This window comes from Pleurodeles waltl, chromosome 8 (genome assembly GCF_031143425.1).
Source record: "Pleurodeles waltl isolate 20211129_DDA chromosome 8, aPleWal1.hap1.20221129, whole genome shotgun sequence".
NCBI classification, from domain to species: domain Eukaryota; kingdom Metazoa; phylum Chordata; class Amphibia; order Caudata; family Salamandridae; genus Pleurodeles; species Pleurodeles waltl.
The window spans coordinates 648036678-648050517 of record NC_090447.1 but is presented as its reverse complement, the minus strand read 5'-3'; positions in this window follow the sequence as shown (position 1 = coordinate 648050517).

Below are 13840 nucleotides of genomic sequence, written 5' to 3'. Positions count from 1 at the left end.
ACATGCTAGTATGGGCACCCCAGAATTCAGAGATGTGCAAATAGCCACCGCTCCTCAACACCTTATCTTGTGCCCATTTTGTAAATACAAAGGTTTTCTTGATACCTATTTTTCACTCTTTATATTTCAGCAAATTAATTGCTGTATACCCGGTGTAGAATTAAAACCCACTGCAAGGTGCAGCTCATTTATTGGCTCCGGGTACCTAGGGTTCTTGATGAACCTACAAGCCCTATATATCCCCGCAACCAGAAGAGTCTAGAAGATGTAATGGTATATTGCTTTAAAAAATCTGACATTGCAGGAAAAAGTTACAGATTAAAACGTAAAGAAAAGTGACTGATTTTTTACCTCAATTTCAATATTTTTTTATTTCAGTTGTTATTTTCTGTAGGAAACCCTTGAAGGATCTACACAAATTACCCTTTGCTGAATGCAGAAATGTTTAGGTTTCTGGGATCTAGCATTGGTTTCATACCCATTTCTGTCAGTGACTGGAAGGAAGCAGAAAGCACAAAAAATCGTAATTAACTGGTATGTCCCAGTAAAATGCCAAAATTGTGTTGAAAAATGTGGTTTTCTGACTCAAGTCTGCCTGTTCCTGAAAGCTGGGAAGCTGGTGATTTTAGCACTGGAAACGCTTTGTTGATGCCAATTTCCGGGAAAAAACACAAGCCTTCTTCTGCAGCCTTTTTTTCCTATTTAAAAAAAAAAAAACGTTTTCACTGTATTTTGGCTATTTTCTTGGCCTCCTTCAGGGAAACCCACAAAGTCTGGGTACCTCTAGAATCCCTAGGGTGTTGGGAAAAAAGGACGCAAATTTGGGGTGGGTAGCTTATGTGGACAAAAAGTTATGAGGGCCTAAGCGCTCCCTGCCCCTAATAGCCCCAAATAAAGGCCTGTCACCTGAGGGGGAAAAGGCCTGGCAGCGAAGGGGTTAAATCATGGTGGCTAGCGGTGTACATAGGGGACGAATGAAAGGACGATTGAATGATTGCTTTGATGAATAAAGAAGGGAGCTCTTCTTTTATAGATAGATCTGTGACACCCCTCTATTCTGATATAGTAAAAGCTCTACCCACCTGCCTAATCCATCTGCCTTACTCTGTAATAGAGTAAGTCAAGTTTCTTTACTTTCCTTACTGCCGAGCAAATCAATTTGTTGGAAAGGATTTGTGATGGTGGCAGGACCAGTGAGTAAAGACTAGTAAGTGCCTGATTTGATTTTAAGTTTGGCGTGGGTGATACTCTGTGATGAACATGCCAAATACAATCTATAAAGCCCATTTCTTCTCCTGTAGTGCAGTGCCTCGTTTCCTCCTCCCATCTATTTACAGCAGACATGATAAAATATATCTGCATTTTATAAGTGACATGTTTGATGTATTTTTATTTATTTATCAGGATAGAAACTAAACTAAGTGAAAGGCATGTGGGCAAGAGTAGGGTCAATGGAATTAAAGATAATAGTCAGCTACAGCTGTCTGAGCTGCAGACAGTAGCAACGAACTTGAAGTGCTGGTTAGCAGACCTCCAATAATTTGGTACAGCAACTTTTACTCCATAGTGCATAATGCCTTACTTATCATTATGAGAGGTAATTATTTTTTATTCTTCAATTAGATGTGTCTAATTAGTTACTAGAAAAGCCTTTAAAAGAAAAAACAAATTAAATCACCAGCTTTTTAATCTGGTCTTTTTCTGCCATAATTCTTTTCTACCAGACAGTTAGTGCTTCATATATGATACATGTGTAGGTAAACAATGTTTTATTAGGGACTCCCTGTCCCAGGAGGCCACTGACACAAGGGGGCGGAGTCAGGAACACAAGCGCTCCTAAGTGCATCAGGCCACCCCGCAACGCGGGAGACCACTTCTTGTTGGGGACTCCATGTCCCAGGAGCCCACTGGCGCAAGGGGGGGTGGAGCCAGGACCACAAGCGCTCTTAAGCGCATCAGGCCACCCCATAAAACATGGAATGCATGTTGCCGCACCCGGGCAAAGCCCAGGTCAAGGGCGGGCCCGTCCTCACCCGTCAGAGACTGAAGGAGGCCGGGCTGGGCCACCCCCCTTTGACTCAAGGTAAAATTGGTATAATAATTTTTAAATTGTTTCAACCTATTAAGATCTTCCTTGACATTTGTTATTTAGTTGAGGCATAGGCAAGCGTAAGGCTAAAGAGAACCCTGCAATGGGTGCAGCTTTGACTAAAGTTCCCAAACTCCACACAACCTCCCGTAATCTCCAAAACTGTGTCACCAACCAGATTGATACATTGATTGAAGAAGTCGAGACTATGTTGAATGGGAAAGACCAGTATGTTTACAAGAGGAAAAAAAGTGGTCCACTTTCTTCCTTTTTCAAACTCAAGCCAAAGAATAAGGGGGAATTGGGAACTAAAGCAACAAGGGTGACTGTGGTGCCGATCACAGGGGTTTGTAATTCCATTACTGAAAGTGGGACCATCAACACCTTGCGTGGGAGCTTGGGGGGTGTACCCCATGTAGCTCAACCATCTAGGAGATTCCCTGCGCAAAACGCTTTTTACCCTTGGGGACCCTTGATGACTTACCGGGCATTGACAAGCCGGAACAAGGTGTGCAAACATCAAGTCATTTGCCATTCAAGTCCCCTTCCAGGAAGAAATGTGTAATATTATCTTAAATCTGAGAGCAGAAATTAATGACCTTCGACAAATGATGGAGGAGGTGCGTAATCTCTTACGACAGCCGGGAAGGGGCACAAGAAATCAAGGTACTCAAAGTGATAGCTCAGCCACCACGTTATCCACTCGCGAAATCCAGAGGACCATAATGACCGAACACCCTCCAAGCCGGGTTGCTGAAACAAGATCATCCCCAGCTACTGTATCAATCCATGGATCCAGTGTTCACAAGAGGTTTCATATAGTGTCTGGTCCTCGAGTGAGCAGATCTCGCGAACAGTCTTTTGCATCGCCACACACAAAAATTTATGACAAGGCTCACCAAATCTTCATGTGTAATGTACCATCAGTATCGTCTACTATACGTGAAAGTAACTTGTCTCTAAAGAACAAAGTCATCCATTGGATCAGGCATGTCAGGCAGTGTGGTTCTATAATGTATTCTGACATTATTTCCATCATGCGTCACACAGAAAAACCAGGGTGTTGGGACATTATAGAAATAACACTTACTTGTCCTAAATTAGTGGAAGGACTGTTATCTTTAGAGCTACGAAATCCTCTTAGGAATGGTTCGAACATTGTCTTTAGCCTTTCCCGTCCGGAGCAACACGTATGCGCTTTGGTGGATCCTCCTGCTTCTGATATTGTGCGGGATCCCATGGGTCAATCATCTGCAATTGTACTTGCGAGGGAGCAATCCACCACTTCTGGAGAAGGTCCTACTCCGCTTGACACACCGAGATGCCACAGAGAATCGCTATGGGGCCTTAATGGAACAGGGCTTGTGGATCTATTCTCGCTTCCGATTGTACATACGAAGGTGTGTGGTTCTGAGGGCAAAAGCCTCCCTGGGACTCATGCTTCATTGCAACTTGACAATATTTCTGACATTGACTGACTGTACCCCCCCTTGCCTCCTCGACTATCCATCTATCATCTGAGATAGGTTTCCAATTAACACTGGACCTGACACCATACAGAAGCATAGATCAGGCAGAGTCAGCAAGTGTGGCATATATTGATAAGCAGCTAAATACAACACCTATCCATGAGTGTACAATGGGTAATTCTGTGGGGCCAGGTTCTTTTGATTCTGAATTAATGTCATGGAATGAAGCTGGCATCCGTAGTAAGATCATTGATCCTGGGTGGGGGCAGTTCATTGACACCTTCAATGTCTGTCTTTTTCAGGAAACTTGGTCTACTTCGAATATCCATAGGCAGGGGTTTATTTCATATTGTAAGAGGGTGAGACCATCTGTGGCTGGGCCGACAGTGGGGGGCCTCATTACATGGACAAATATTCTCCTTGCGGGGGAAAAGAAGGAAATATAAGTTGATTCGTGTGACATGCTAGCAATGTCAATTAATTTAACTCAAGGCCCTAAGCTCTTATGTGTCAATGTATATAATAGAACAGGCCCACCAAGCCAAATTGCTACTACTATCAGCATGTTGAGTGCATTGGTCTCGGAATTTCTCCCTTCCCATTAAGTTCTTGTAGCTGGAGATTTGAATGTGTGCTTGGAGCCAAACTCCCTTTTTTCTGAACTAATTCAATTAGAGGACTCCCCAAGGGGAATCCCCTCCTTTTTTTCGACAAGGAACCAGCCTAAACTCAGTACTAGGGCTCTCCAGGTGAATGATTTTATGTTAACGCATGGACTTCACCCCAGAAATGGGCAGTTTCCCTCTGACACGCCTGCTAAATCGACCTTATAAGGAGTTATAACAGCCACATCAATTTTCTGCTTATTGATGTTAGGATTTGGCATGAATTTAAAGATCTTAAGGTGGGGGATCAACACAGTAGTGACAATTCACCTATTTTAGTATGGTGTGAGAGGTGGCTCTCAACCAAAGCTAATACTCAGCGTGAGTGTGAAGGTATACTCTCTATTATAGTGGCAAACAACAAACGCTCCATAAAATGGGACACCTTCACAAAATTCAGTGGGTTAATGGCCAAAATGCATGATTTAACCCTCAAATACTCAACTGTGGTCGTGCCGTCTATGTGTTCACCAGTTTATGGCTAAGCATTCAATGTTTTTCTCCTCTTTGAGGGATTTATTCTCCAGAGTTTACAATGGGAAAAAACTGTGTACGGGGAGCAATTGTAGATGGTTCAATAAAGAGTGTAGACAGGCCAAGAGCAGACTCTTGGAGGCAGAGAGGGCAAATAATAGAGAGAAGCAAATTCTAGCTCAACGCATGTATGCCCATACAATAAAGATCTGCAAGTCCAATTAGCAGCAAAGGACAGTAATTCTAAATGATTGCTACTACAGAGCATAATCAAAATCCTAGACCTGATTGCCATATCTCTGCTGAGAATTGGGTGCAAAATTTTTAGATCTTTACAGGCAGGAAATGGTCCCTTCTGAATGTAATGAGAGCCTACTAGAGGCAGATATATTGGACATAAGTACGCTCACACCATTTACCCTAAGGGAAACAGTGACAGCAATTTTAGCACAAAAATCAGGAAAGGCGCCAGGTTTAGATTCAATTCCTTGCAATATGTTAAAATTTGACCTTAAATTTTGGTGTCCCGACATTAATAGCATTTTCAATGCTGTTTTGGAGGAGTCCCAACTCCCCCGAACATGGAGATGTGTGACTATTGTCCCAATTCATAAGAAAGGGGACAAGTCAATCCCAGGTAATAAAAGACCAATAAGCCCTTCTAGACAATCTACAAAGGATCTTTTCCTATCAACTTATGGGTAGGCTTAGGGATTGGATAAAGGACAACAATGCCCTAAGCCATCTGCAGGCAGGATTTAGGCAAAAAACACGCACAATAGATCAGATTTTTCGTTTTTTAACAATAAAATGGAAAATTTTGATTTGGAGGCAGGGAGACTTTGGGGGTTATTCCAACTTTGGAGGAAGTGGTAATCCGTCCCAAAAGTGACGGTAAAGTGACGGATATACCACCAGCCGTATTACGAGTCCATTATATCCTATGGAACTCGTAATACGGCTGGTGGTAAATCCGTCACATTCGGGACGGATTACCACCTCCTCCACAGTTGGAATAACCCCCTTTATGTTGCTTTCGTGGACCTTAAGTCTGCTTGTGACCTGGTTCACCGAGACAAACTATGGGAAATTATGGGTAAGATCGGAGTTCCAAAACCCCTGCTAAAATTGATTCAAGATTTACATACTTGAAGCTATGCTAGAGATGGGGAACACATTCGGTGAACTCACAGAAGAACTCCCTTTACGGAAAGGTGTGAAAGTTTCTACTTTTTATAAATGCATACATACCCTATCTGCTTGATTGTGAAAACGATGCCCCGAAATTGGATGGAGTTAAGACACCATGGCGCTCATTACAACCGTGGCGGTAAATGCCACCTCCCGCCGTGCTGACGAACGCCAACATACCATGCCCGCTGCGGTATTCCGCTACGGGTATAATGACCCACATAGAGAATTCCGCCACAATACAGACACCCACACAAGTCCGCCAGCCCAAAGGTCAGTGGTAAACTGGCGTTAGCCAAACCCACACAGTTACGCCAACAGGAACCATTGGCGGTACATACCGCTGTGCTCAAAATACACACACATTTACAAAACACCACCACATTGGACAATTCAAACTACACACACCTGACACACATACACACACCCCACCCACACACTCACACCACTATAAAACATTCACCCATATTACACACAACCCTTTCAACAACAAAAAAAGATTGCCAACATAGAGAGACACAAGCCAGGAGCATCCACTCAATCAGAGGCACAGAACACCCTCACCCGTACACCATCCATGCACATCACAGCATACACCCCAACACACCAAACCACACATCACCCCACACATTCTCACACATATCACTCACACCACATCCATGGCACTCCAAAGACACCCCAGGTTTTCCGAGGAGGAGCTAAGGGTCATGGTGGAGGAAATCATCCGGGTAGAGCCACAGCTATTCGGATCACAGGTGCAGCAGACGTCCATTGCAAGGAAGACAGAGCTATGATGGAGAATCGTGGACAAGGTCAATGCCGTGGGACAGCACCCAAGAACCAGGGATGACATCAGGAAGAGGTAGAATGACCTACGGGGGAAGGTGCGTTCCATGGTTGCAAGACACCAGGTGGACCCCCACCTCCTCCCCCACAACTAACAACATGGGAGGAGCAAGTCTTGGCAATTATGCATCCTGAGGGCCACGCAGGAGTAGCAGGAGGATTGGACTCTGGTAAGTCAAATCTTTACTACTATATCCCCCCCACCCTACCTGCATGCCATCACAAACTCCTACTCCTACACTCACACCCATCACTCCAACACCTCACATATACCCCACTATCACAATCCACCCATCCCAATGCCAAGCCCTGCATGCAACACCAAAGCATGGACCCCCAACACAGACCTGCATGGAAACCCATCACCACAGCATGCTCAGTAGAGAGACTCACCCAGCCCACAAAATCACCACTCACACAAGGCAAAGCTAACAGAGAAATCACAACCATATAAGGAAACACACCCATGCACAAGATGGCACACACAGATACATTAACACTGCATTTGCATCTCCACAGGACCCATATCAACGTCACCGGAGAGGAGGTGCCAGCTACACCCAGCACCCCCCCTGAAGAGGCCCACAGTGACGACAGCAACTCTGCACGCCTGGATCATGATGACCAACCTGGCCCATCAGGGACCTCTGGACAGTCGTGTACCCTGCCACAGTCCCAACCCACCACAGAGCCTTCCCCTTCAGGAAACACCAGCACAGTACCCACCCAGCAGGCCCATGCCACTGTCCCTAGGACACGTCAATCAGCAGTGTGTCCACCATTACAGGGACTCCAGGCAACCCCACAAACACAGGACGATCAGGGACCTGGGGTCAGTGGCAGTGGGCACACGGTTCAGGGGACAGAGGCACAGGACAACAGGGAAGCTGGGAGGACTGCTGTGTGATGGGGGACGACAAGCCCAGGGAACACATTCTCCAAGAGGCACTCTCCAACATCCTGGGAGCATACCACCATTCCCAGGAGACGATGGGCCAGATACTGGCCAAGTTGCAGGAGACCCAGCGGCTGCAGGAGGGACAGTACCTGGGGATCAAGGACGACCTAACAAACATCTACTCCATCCTGTTCACCATTGCAGGGGTGCTGGCTGACATAGCCAAGACCATGAGGGAGACAGTGGCACAACAATGGGTGCCTGACACTGATGAACACCCTTCCACATCCTCCGGCGCTAGGGGACAGAAGGCCCGCCACAGGAACAACAGGCCACCAGCACCCCATCCCCTGCAGAAGGAGAACCACCCCGCAAATGGTCCCTGCGATCCAGGAAGAAGCCAGAGAACATTGCCAAGACCCCGCCAGGAAATAAGACTCTCCTGATTGTCACCCTTCTGTCCCACTCTGTCACCCTGTCCACCTTGAACTGCCATTACTCCCCTTCCTATACCCCATTGGACAATGCACTTGTGATACCAAGAGACTGGACTCTACCCTGGACTTTCTTCCACCATCAGCCCAGCCAATTGCACATCCCCCTCTACTTATGAGCACCTACATAAACACCCTTGGAACAAATACTAATCTGGAGTCTGTCAAATGATTCACAAATGTATTAGTACAACTTTATCAACTTATTGCAACTCAAAGGTACAGTGAAATATACTTTGGAATGACCTTTGGTGGGCAGTAGTACAGAAAAGAGGAGCCAGAGTGGGGCACAGAGATCTGAAAATAGATATGCCAAAGGGTACAGTCAGTGGCCATTGACATAGGGTAAGAGGCTGCCTTGTACAAGGTCCAACAGATAACTGAAATTTAAAGTGAACTTACAATGTCTTACCTGTGTGTCACTGGAAGCACTGCTGAATTATACTGCTTCTGTTGTCAACATCTTCTTCCCCTGCCTCCTCTTCTTTACTGTCCACTCGCTCCACCACTGCCACAAGATCATCTCCAGGCACATCCTCCTGCAGAAAAGGCACCTGGCGTCTCAAGGCCAGGTTGTGCAACATGCAACATGCAATGAACCTTGCCTTCAGGAGGCCGAAGGTCCTTTCAATAATCCTCGTTGTACGCCCATGTGTCTCATTGTACCGTTCCTCTGCCCTTGTCCTGGCATTCCGCACTGGGGTCAGTAGCCATGAGAGGTTGGGGTACCAGTGTCTCCTGCAAATATCGAGGGACAACTGTTAGACACACACTAACCCTTAGGGACAACCCCATACCCAGACACCTACTCATAGTGTGTGGGGACCTTTGGCTCACCTATTAGCCACACCCGTTGCCTCTGGAGTTGGCCGATCACATATGGAATGCTGCTATTCCTCAAGATAAAGGCGTCATGCACAGAGCCAAGATATTTGGCATTCACATGGGAGATGTACTGGTCTGCCAAACACACCATCTGCACATTCATAGAGTGATAGCTTTTTCTATTCCTGAAAACTTGCTCATTTCTCCAGGGGGGGGGTAAATGCCACTTGTGTACCATCAATGGCACCAATGATGTTGGGGATATGACCCAGGGCATAAAAGTCAGCTTTCACTGTGGCCAAATCGTCGATGACCGCTGCGCAACTTCGCATTGGTTATCATTGGTCCATATGGGTTCCAGGAGCCAATGGTGATGTACGCCAGCGGTGACCGTACGCACTGCCACGGACGTCACCTCCATTTTCTATCTATCCACTCACTTGCTACCTGACCTTCAACAGGAGAGGACCTACACTGCAAGTGCTGCTGTGACCTGTGTCTGAAAGCAACAATGGCTCATGTGTCTGGGGAAAGGGCCCCTGCCTTCACTGCAGAGGAGTAGGAGAAACTGGTGGATGGGGTCCTACCCCAGTACACGTTACTCTACGGTACTCCAGACAATCAGGTGAGTACACTGTGAGCATGATGCGTGGGCCATGAATGTATGGAGTGCTGTGCATGTAAGCCACATGTAGGGGGGGCAGAGGCGTCCTGGCCAGACTGCAGCATGTAAGGTGGACAATGCATGTGCATCAGGGGATGCGAGGGATCTGGTGGGCCATGAGTCTGACAGTACGGACGGTTGACTAATTAGCTTTTCTGCTGTCTTTTCCCTGCAGGTTAGTGCCCACCAGAAAAAGGGTATTTGGCATGCCATCGCCAAGGAGGTGCGGACCCTGGGGGTCTTTGACAGGCAGAGCACCCACTGCCGCAAGAGGTGGGTGGACCTGCGCTTCTGGGCAAAGTAGACGGCGGAGGCCCAGCTGGGGCTGGCCTCCCAACGAGGAAGGGGTGCCCGTCGCACCTTGACTCCGAAAGATGTTCCGCATCCTGGCGGTGGCCTATCTGGAGTTGTATGGGTGCTTGAAGTCATCACAGCAGCCAGCCACAAGGGGGTGAGTAAAGAATCTGACTCCTGACTTTGCGCGCGTTAAGAGGTACCTGGGTGGAGGATGGGGGCTATGGGTGCCCCTAGGCCAGGGCGAAGATGGCAGGGTAGGTGCTTGTTGGGCAGTATCTGAAGCACTCCTACCCCAATAGTGTTAGTGGGCATCTACTACTGGGCAGGGTCCTGTGGGTTTCTGGTGTGCAGCTGATGGCGTTAGGCATTCTACCCCATGGGTTGGTGACTGTCTTAGCAACTGTTTGGGCATGTCCTAGTGCATAGGACTGCTCCCTGTGTGTTGTGTATGCAAACGGTAGTGGTGTTGCTGGCATTGACCAAGTGTATCCTCCGTGTCTCCCCCCTTTTTGCTTCTGTCACCCTGTCTTTATCTGCATTAACATCATCTGGTGGAGGAGCAGAGGCACCGGCGAAGGAGGGAGCCTGGAGGTCGAATCCACCGACTGTGAGGGCACCAGTGGGACAGAGGGCGAGGGGAGCACCATGACGGGGACAGGAGGGGAGACCACAGACAGCGACTCCTCCTTCGATGGAAGCTCCCTGGTGGTGGCGAACACCTCTGTGCCCACCCCAACAACAGGTACAACCGCCACCCCCCTACCAGCACCACCCTCCCAGCAGCCCCTCAGCGTGTTTCCCGTGCCCCCTCACCCAGGAGAGTGGGCATCTCCTTTACCCCAGGCACCTCAGGCCCTGCCCCAGTCAGCCCTGCTCCCCTCAGTGAGGAGGCTATTGACCTCCTGAGATCCCTCACTGTTGGGCAGTCAACCATTCTGAATGCCATCCAGGGTGTCGAGAGGCATTTGCAACAAACAAACAAGGATGGGTCTTAGACAATTGCCGATTTTATTGTATGCTGACGCCGCCGTTTTAATTGCCCACACAGCCAACGGTCTACAGACCCTTTTAGATCTTTTTTTAACGCACACACAAGAGCTTGATTTGAAAGTTAATTTTAAAAAGTCACATGTTATGATTTGCGGTCCTAAAAACACACGCACCAAATGTTTTATAATGGAGGGGAACACCTTAACAAAGGTAAAAGACCTTTGCTATTTAGGTTTACACCTAAGTTTCACTCTGTCATGGAAATTCCATTTGAATTTTAAGCTCCAACAAATGGAAAGAAATGTTGAAGCAATCTTTCGCTTTGCCCGTAGATTAGGGCATAGACCGGTTCACCAGATCATCACGCTCTATGAATCCAAATGTGTTTCGGGGGCGATTTATGGGGGTGGCCTTTGGGGATATACCAGTTCAAGTATATTACAACAGGCAGAGAATACATTTCTCCACCGACTACTTATGTTACCCAAGAACGTAGCGAATATTATGTGCCATGAGGAGTTGGGAATCCGCTACATTACAGATTTGATAGATATTGCCCCCCTCCTGTTATGGATAAAAGTATGGTCAAATCCGGCGTCTACTTTAACACATGATTGTGTAAAAGACTGTATTTCATTAGCAAACAACAACAAAATTCCATGGTTAAATTTTGTTCATAACTGTTTTCGAAATTTGGACTTGGAGTTTATGTATTTCAAACCAGAGCTCTTGCCTGCCAATGCGAAAGAAATTGTTAAATTCCGATATAAAGAGTACGTTACGAATCTTAGATATCAAGTGGCAGAGAAATTTGGTTCTTTTGATTTATATGTACAAATTTCATCATCGAATTCGATAGAACCTTATTTTGTTTGGTTCCGATCCCTTCCCTATATTCTTTACTTGTACTTTTTAGATTTAACCTGATTCATTTTAGAGTGGCGTTTCCAACAAAATGCGTGTGGGAAAAAATATTACCGCCATGCCCTTGTGACAATTCTTCGAAACAAAGTACTTATCACTTTATTTTATTTTGTACACTCTACTCAGCTCCTAGGGAAACCTTTTTATTACCTATTTTGCATAATCTGCACACCCTTTCTTATAAAGATTGATTGGCATTCAAAGCCTTTCACACAAACAAATGTGCAGCTCTATTTTAAGTTTTATCAAATCCGCTATCACCATTAGGAATCGATATGAATTAGCAACGTGACTATTTATTAAGGGAATTCAAATACTGTTTTACTGTTGTATACGATTTTATAAGTATTTATTATTATATATTGATTTAGTAGGCCTAAGTGGTATGCTTAGATTTTATAGACTTGCAGATCGAAGAGTCTTGCTTTGAATTATGCATTAAGTACTGTATTTTTATGTATGTATGTGTACTTTTATGGCAATACGCCGAATAAAGTTATTTTGACTTGACTTGACTTGAACAAATGCATACCTGGAGGGCATTCACTCTGGCGTGGCAGCCTAACAGATAGCATTTCAGGCTCTGGCCAACTCCCTGATGGCAGCCCTTGTCCCTGTGTCTAGCCTCCCCCCTCCAACTTCCTATACCCAGTCCCAATCCCTTCAACCCCAGCCGATCCCAAGCACACCTTCAGACCAGCATTCACCCAAATCAACACACAGAAGTGGTTCAGGCAAACACAAGCACCACACATCATTCCACAGGCACCCACAAAAGCGCAACACCCATGCAGACAAACCAACATCCACTGCCTCCACTGTGTCCCCCTCCTCCTCCTCGTCCACCTCCCTCCCAGTATCGTCTCCACTCACTCCTGCATGCACTACATCCTCATCCACTACCTCCATCACCAGCACGCCTATCACTACTCACCCCTCACTGGCAGTCACCATCCCCACATCCATGCACACGTCCCCTGTGTCCTCTCTCAGTGTGTCTGTGACCCCTCCTTCCAAAGTACACAAATGCAAGCACCCACCCACACAACAGCCATCCACCTCACAACAGCATCCAGCACATGCACCTTCACCCAAACTCAGTAGACAAACACCTCCTACCACTCCTCCATCTTCCTCCACTCCAAACCCTCTCCCTCTTCCTGCCCCAGTGTGTCTAAAAAGATTTTCCTGGCAAACATTGACCTGTTCCCTACCCCTCCCCCCATCCTTCCCCTAAGCACCTCAGCCACCAAGTTGGTGTCCCCTGTGGTACCTGCAACTCCCAAAGGCTCAAAGGGGGCACCTGTCAGGCCAGCCAGTGTGCCACCAATCCCTGCAAAGGACCAAACCATTCCGCCACCTGCCAAGGTGAAGAAGGGGACTACATGCAGCAAGGGCAAGGAGCATGACCCACCCAGCAAGGCCTCCTCCAAAACTGCAGCTGCTAGAGCCAAGGTCACAGCAGCATTTGCCAAGGTGAGGAAGGGGCAGAAAATCCAAGGCAAGGCACTTGAGCCATCTGTGGCTGCAGGTGAAGGCCTGGTGCCCATCAGCAGAACCGCCAGCCCTGCCACCTGCACCGCAGGCAGCACCGCCAGCAGCCCCGCCGCAGGCACCACCACAAGCACCGCCACCTGCACCACCTCTGCCCCCACTACTGTCAGCAGCAGCATCCCCAGTGGGCAGCCGTCCGAGGCTGCAGGAGAAGGGCTAGGGCCTACCTCCACCACTGGCAGCACCGGCTCCTTCACCACGGCCAGCACCGCCAGAAGCCCCACCGTAAGCACCGCTGACAGTAGGACCACTACCAGCACCAGCAGCCCCAGTGGGTGGCCGTCCGAGGCTGCAGGAGACGGGCTGGAGCCTCCCACCACCACTGGGAGCACCCCCACCAGCATGGGCACTGCCACCAGTTTGCAGCTTTGGGCGCCGCAGGATGGAGTCTAGCCCTGCCTCCATGGACTATCATGCAACCTGGTCCCGCTGCGGTGTTTGTTGCTACCGCCGTGTCGGT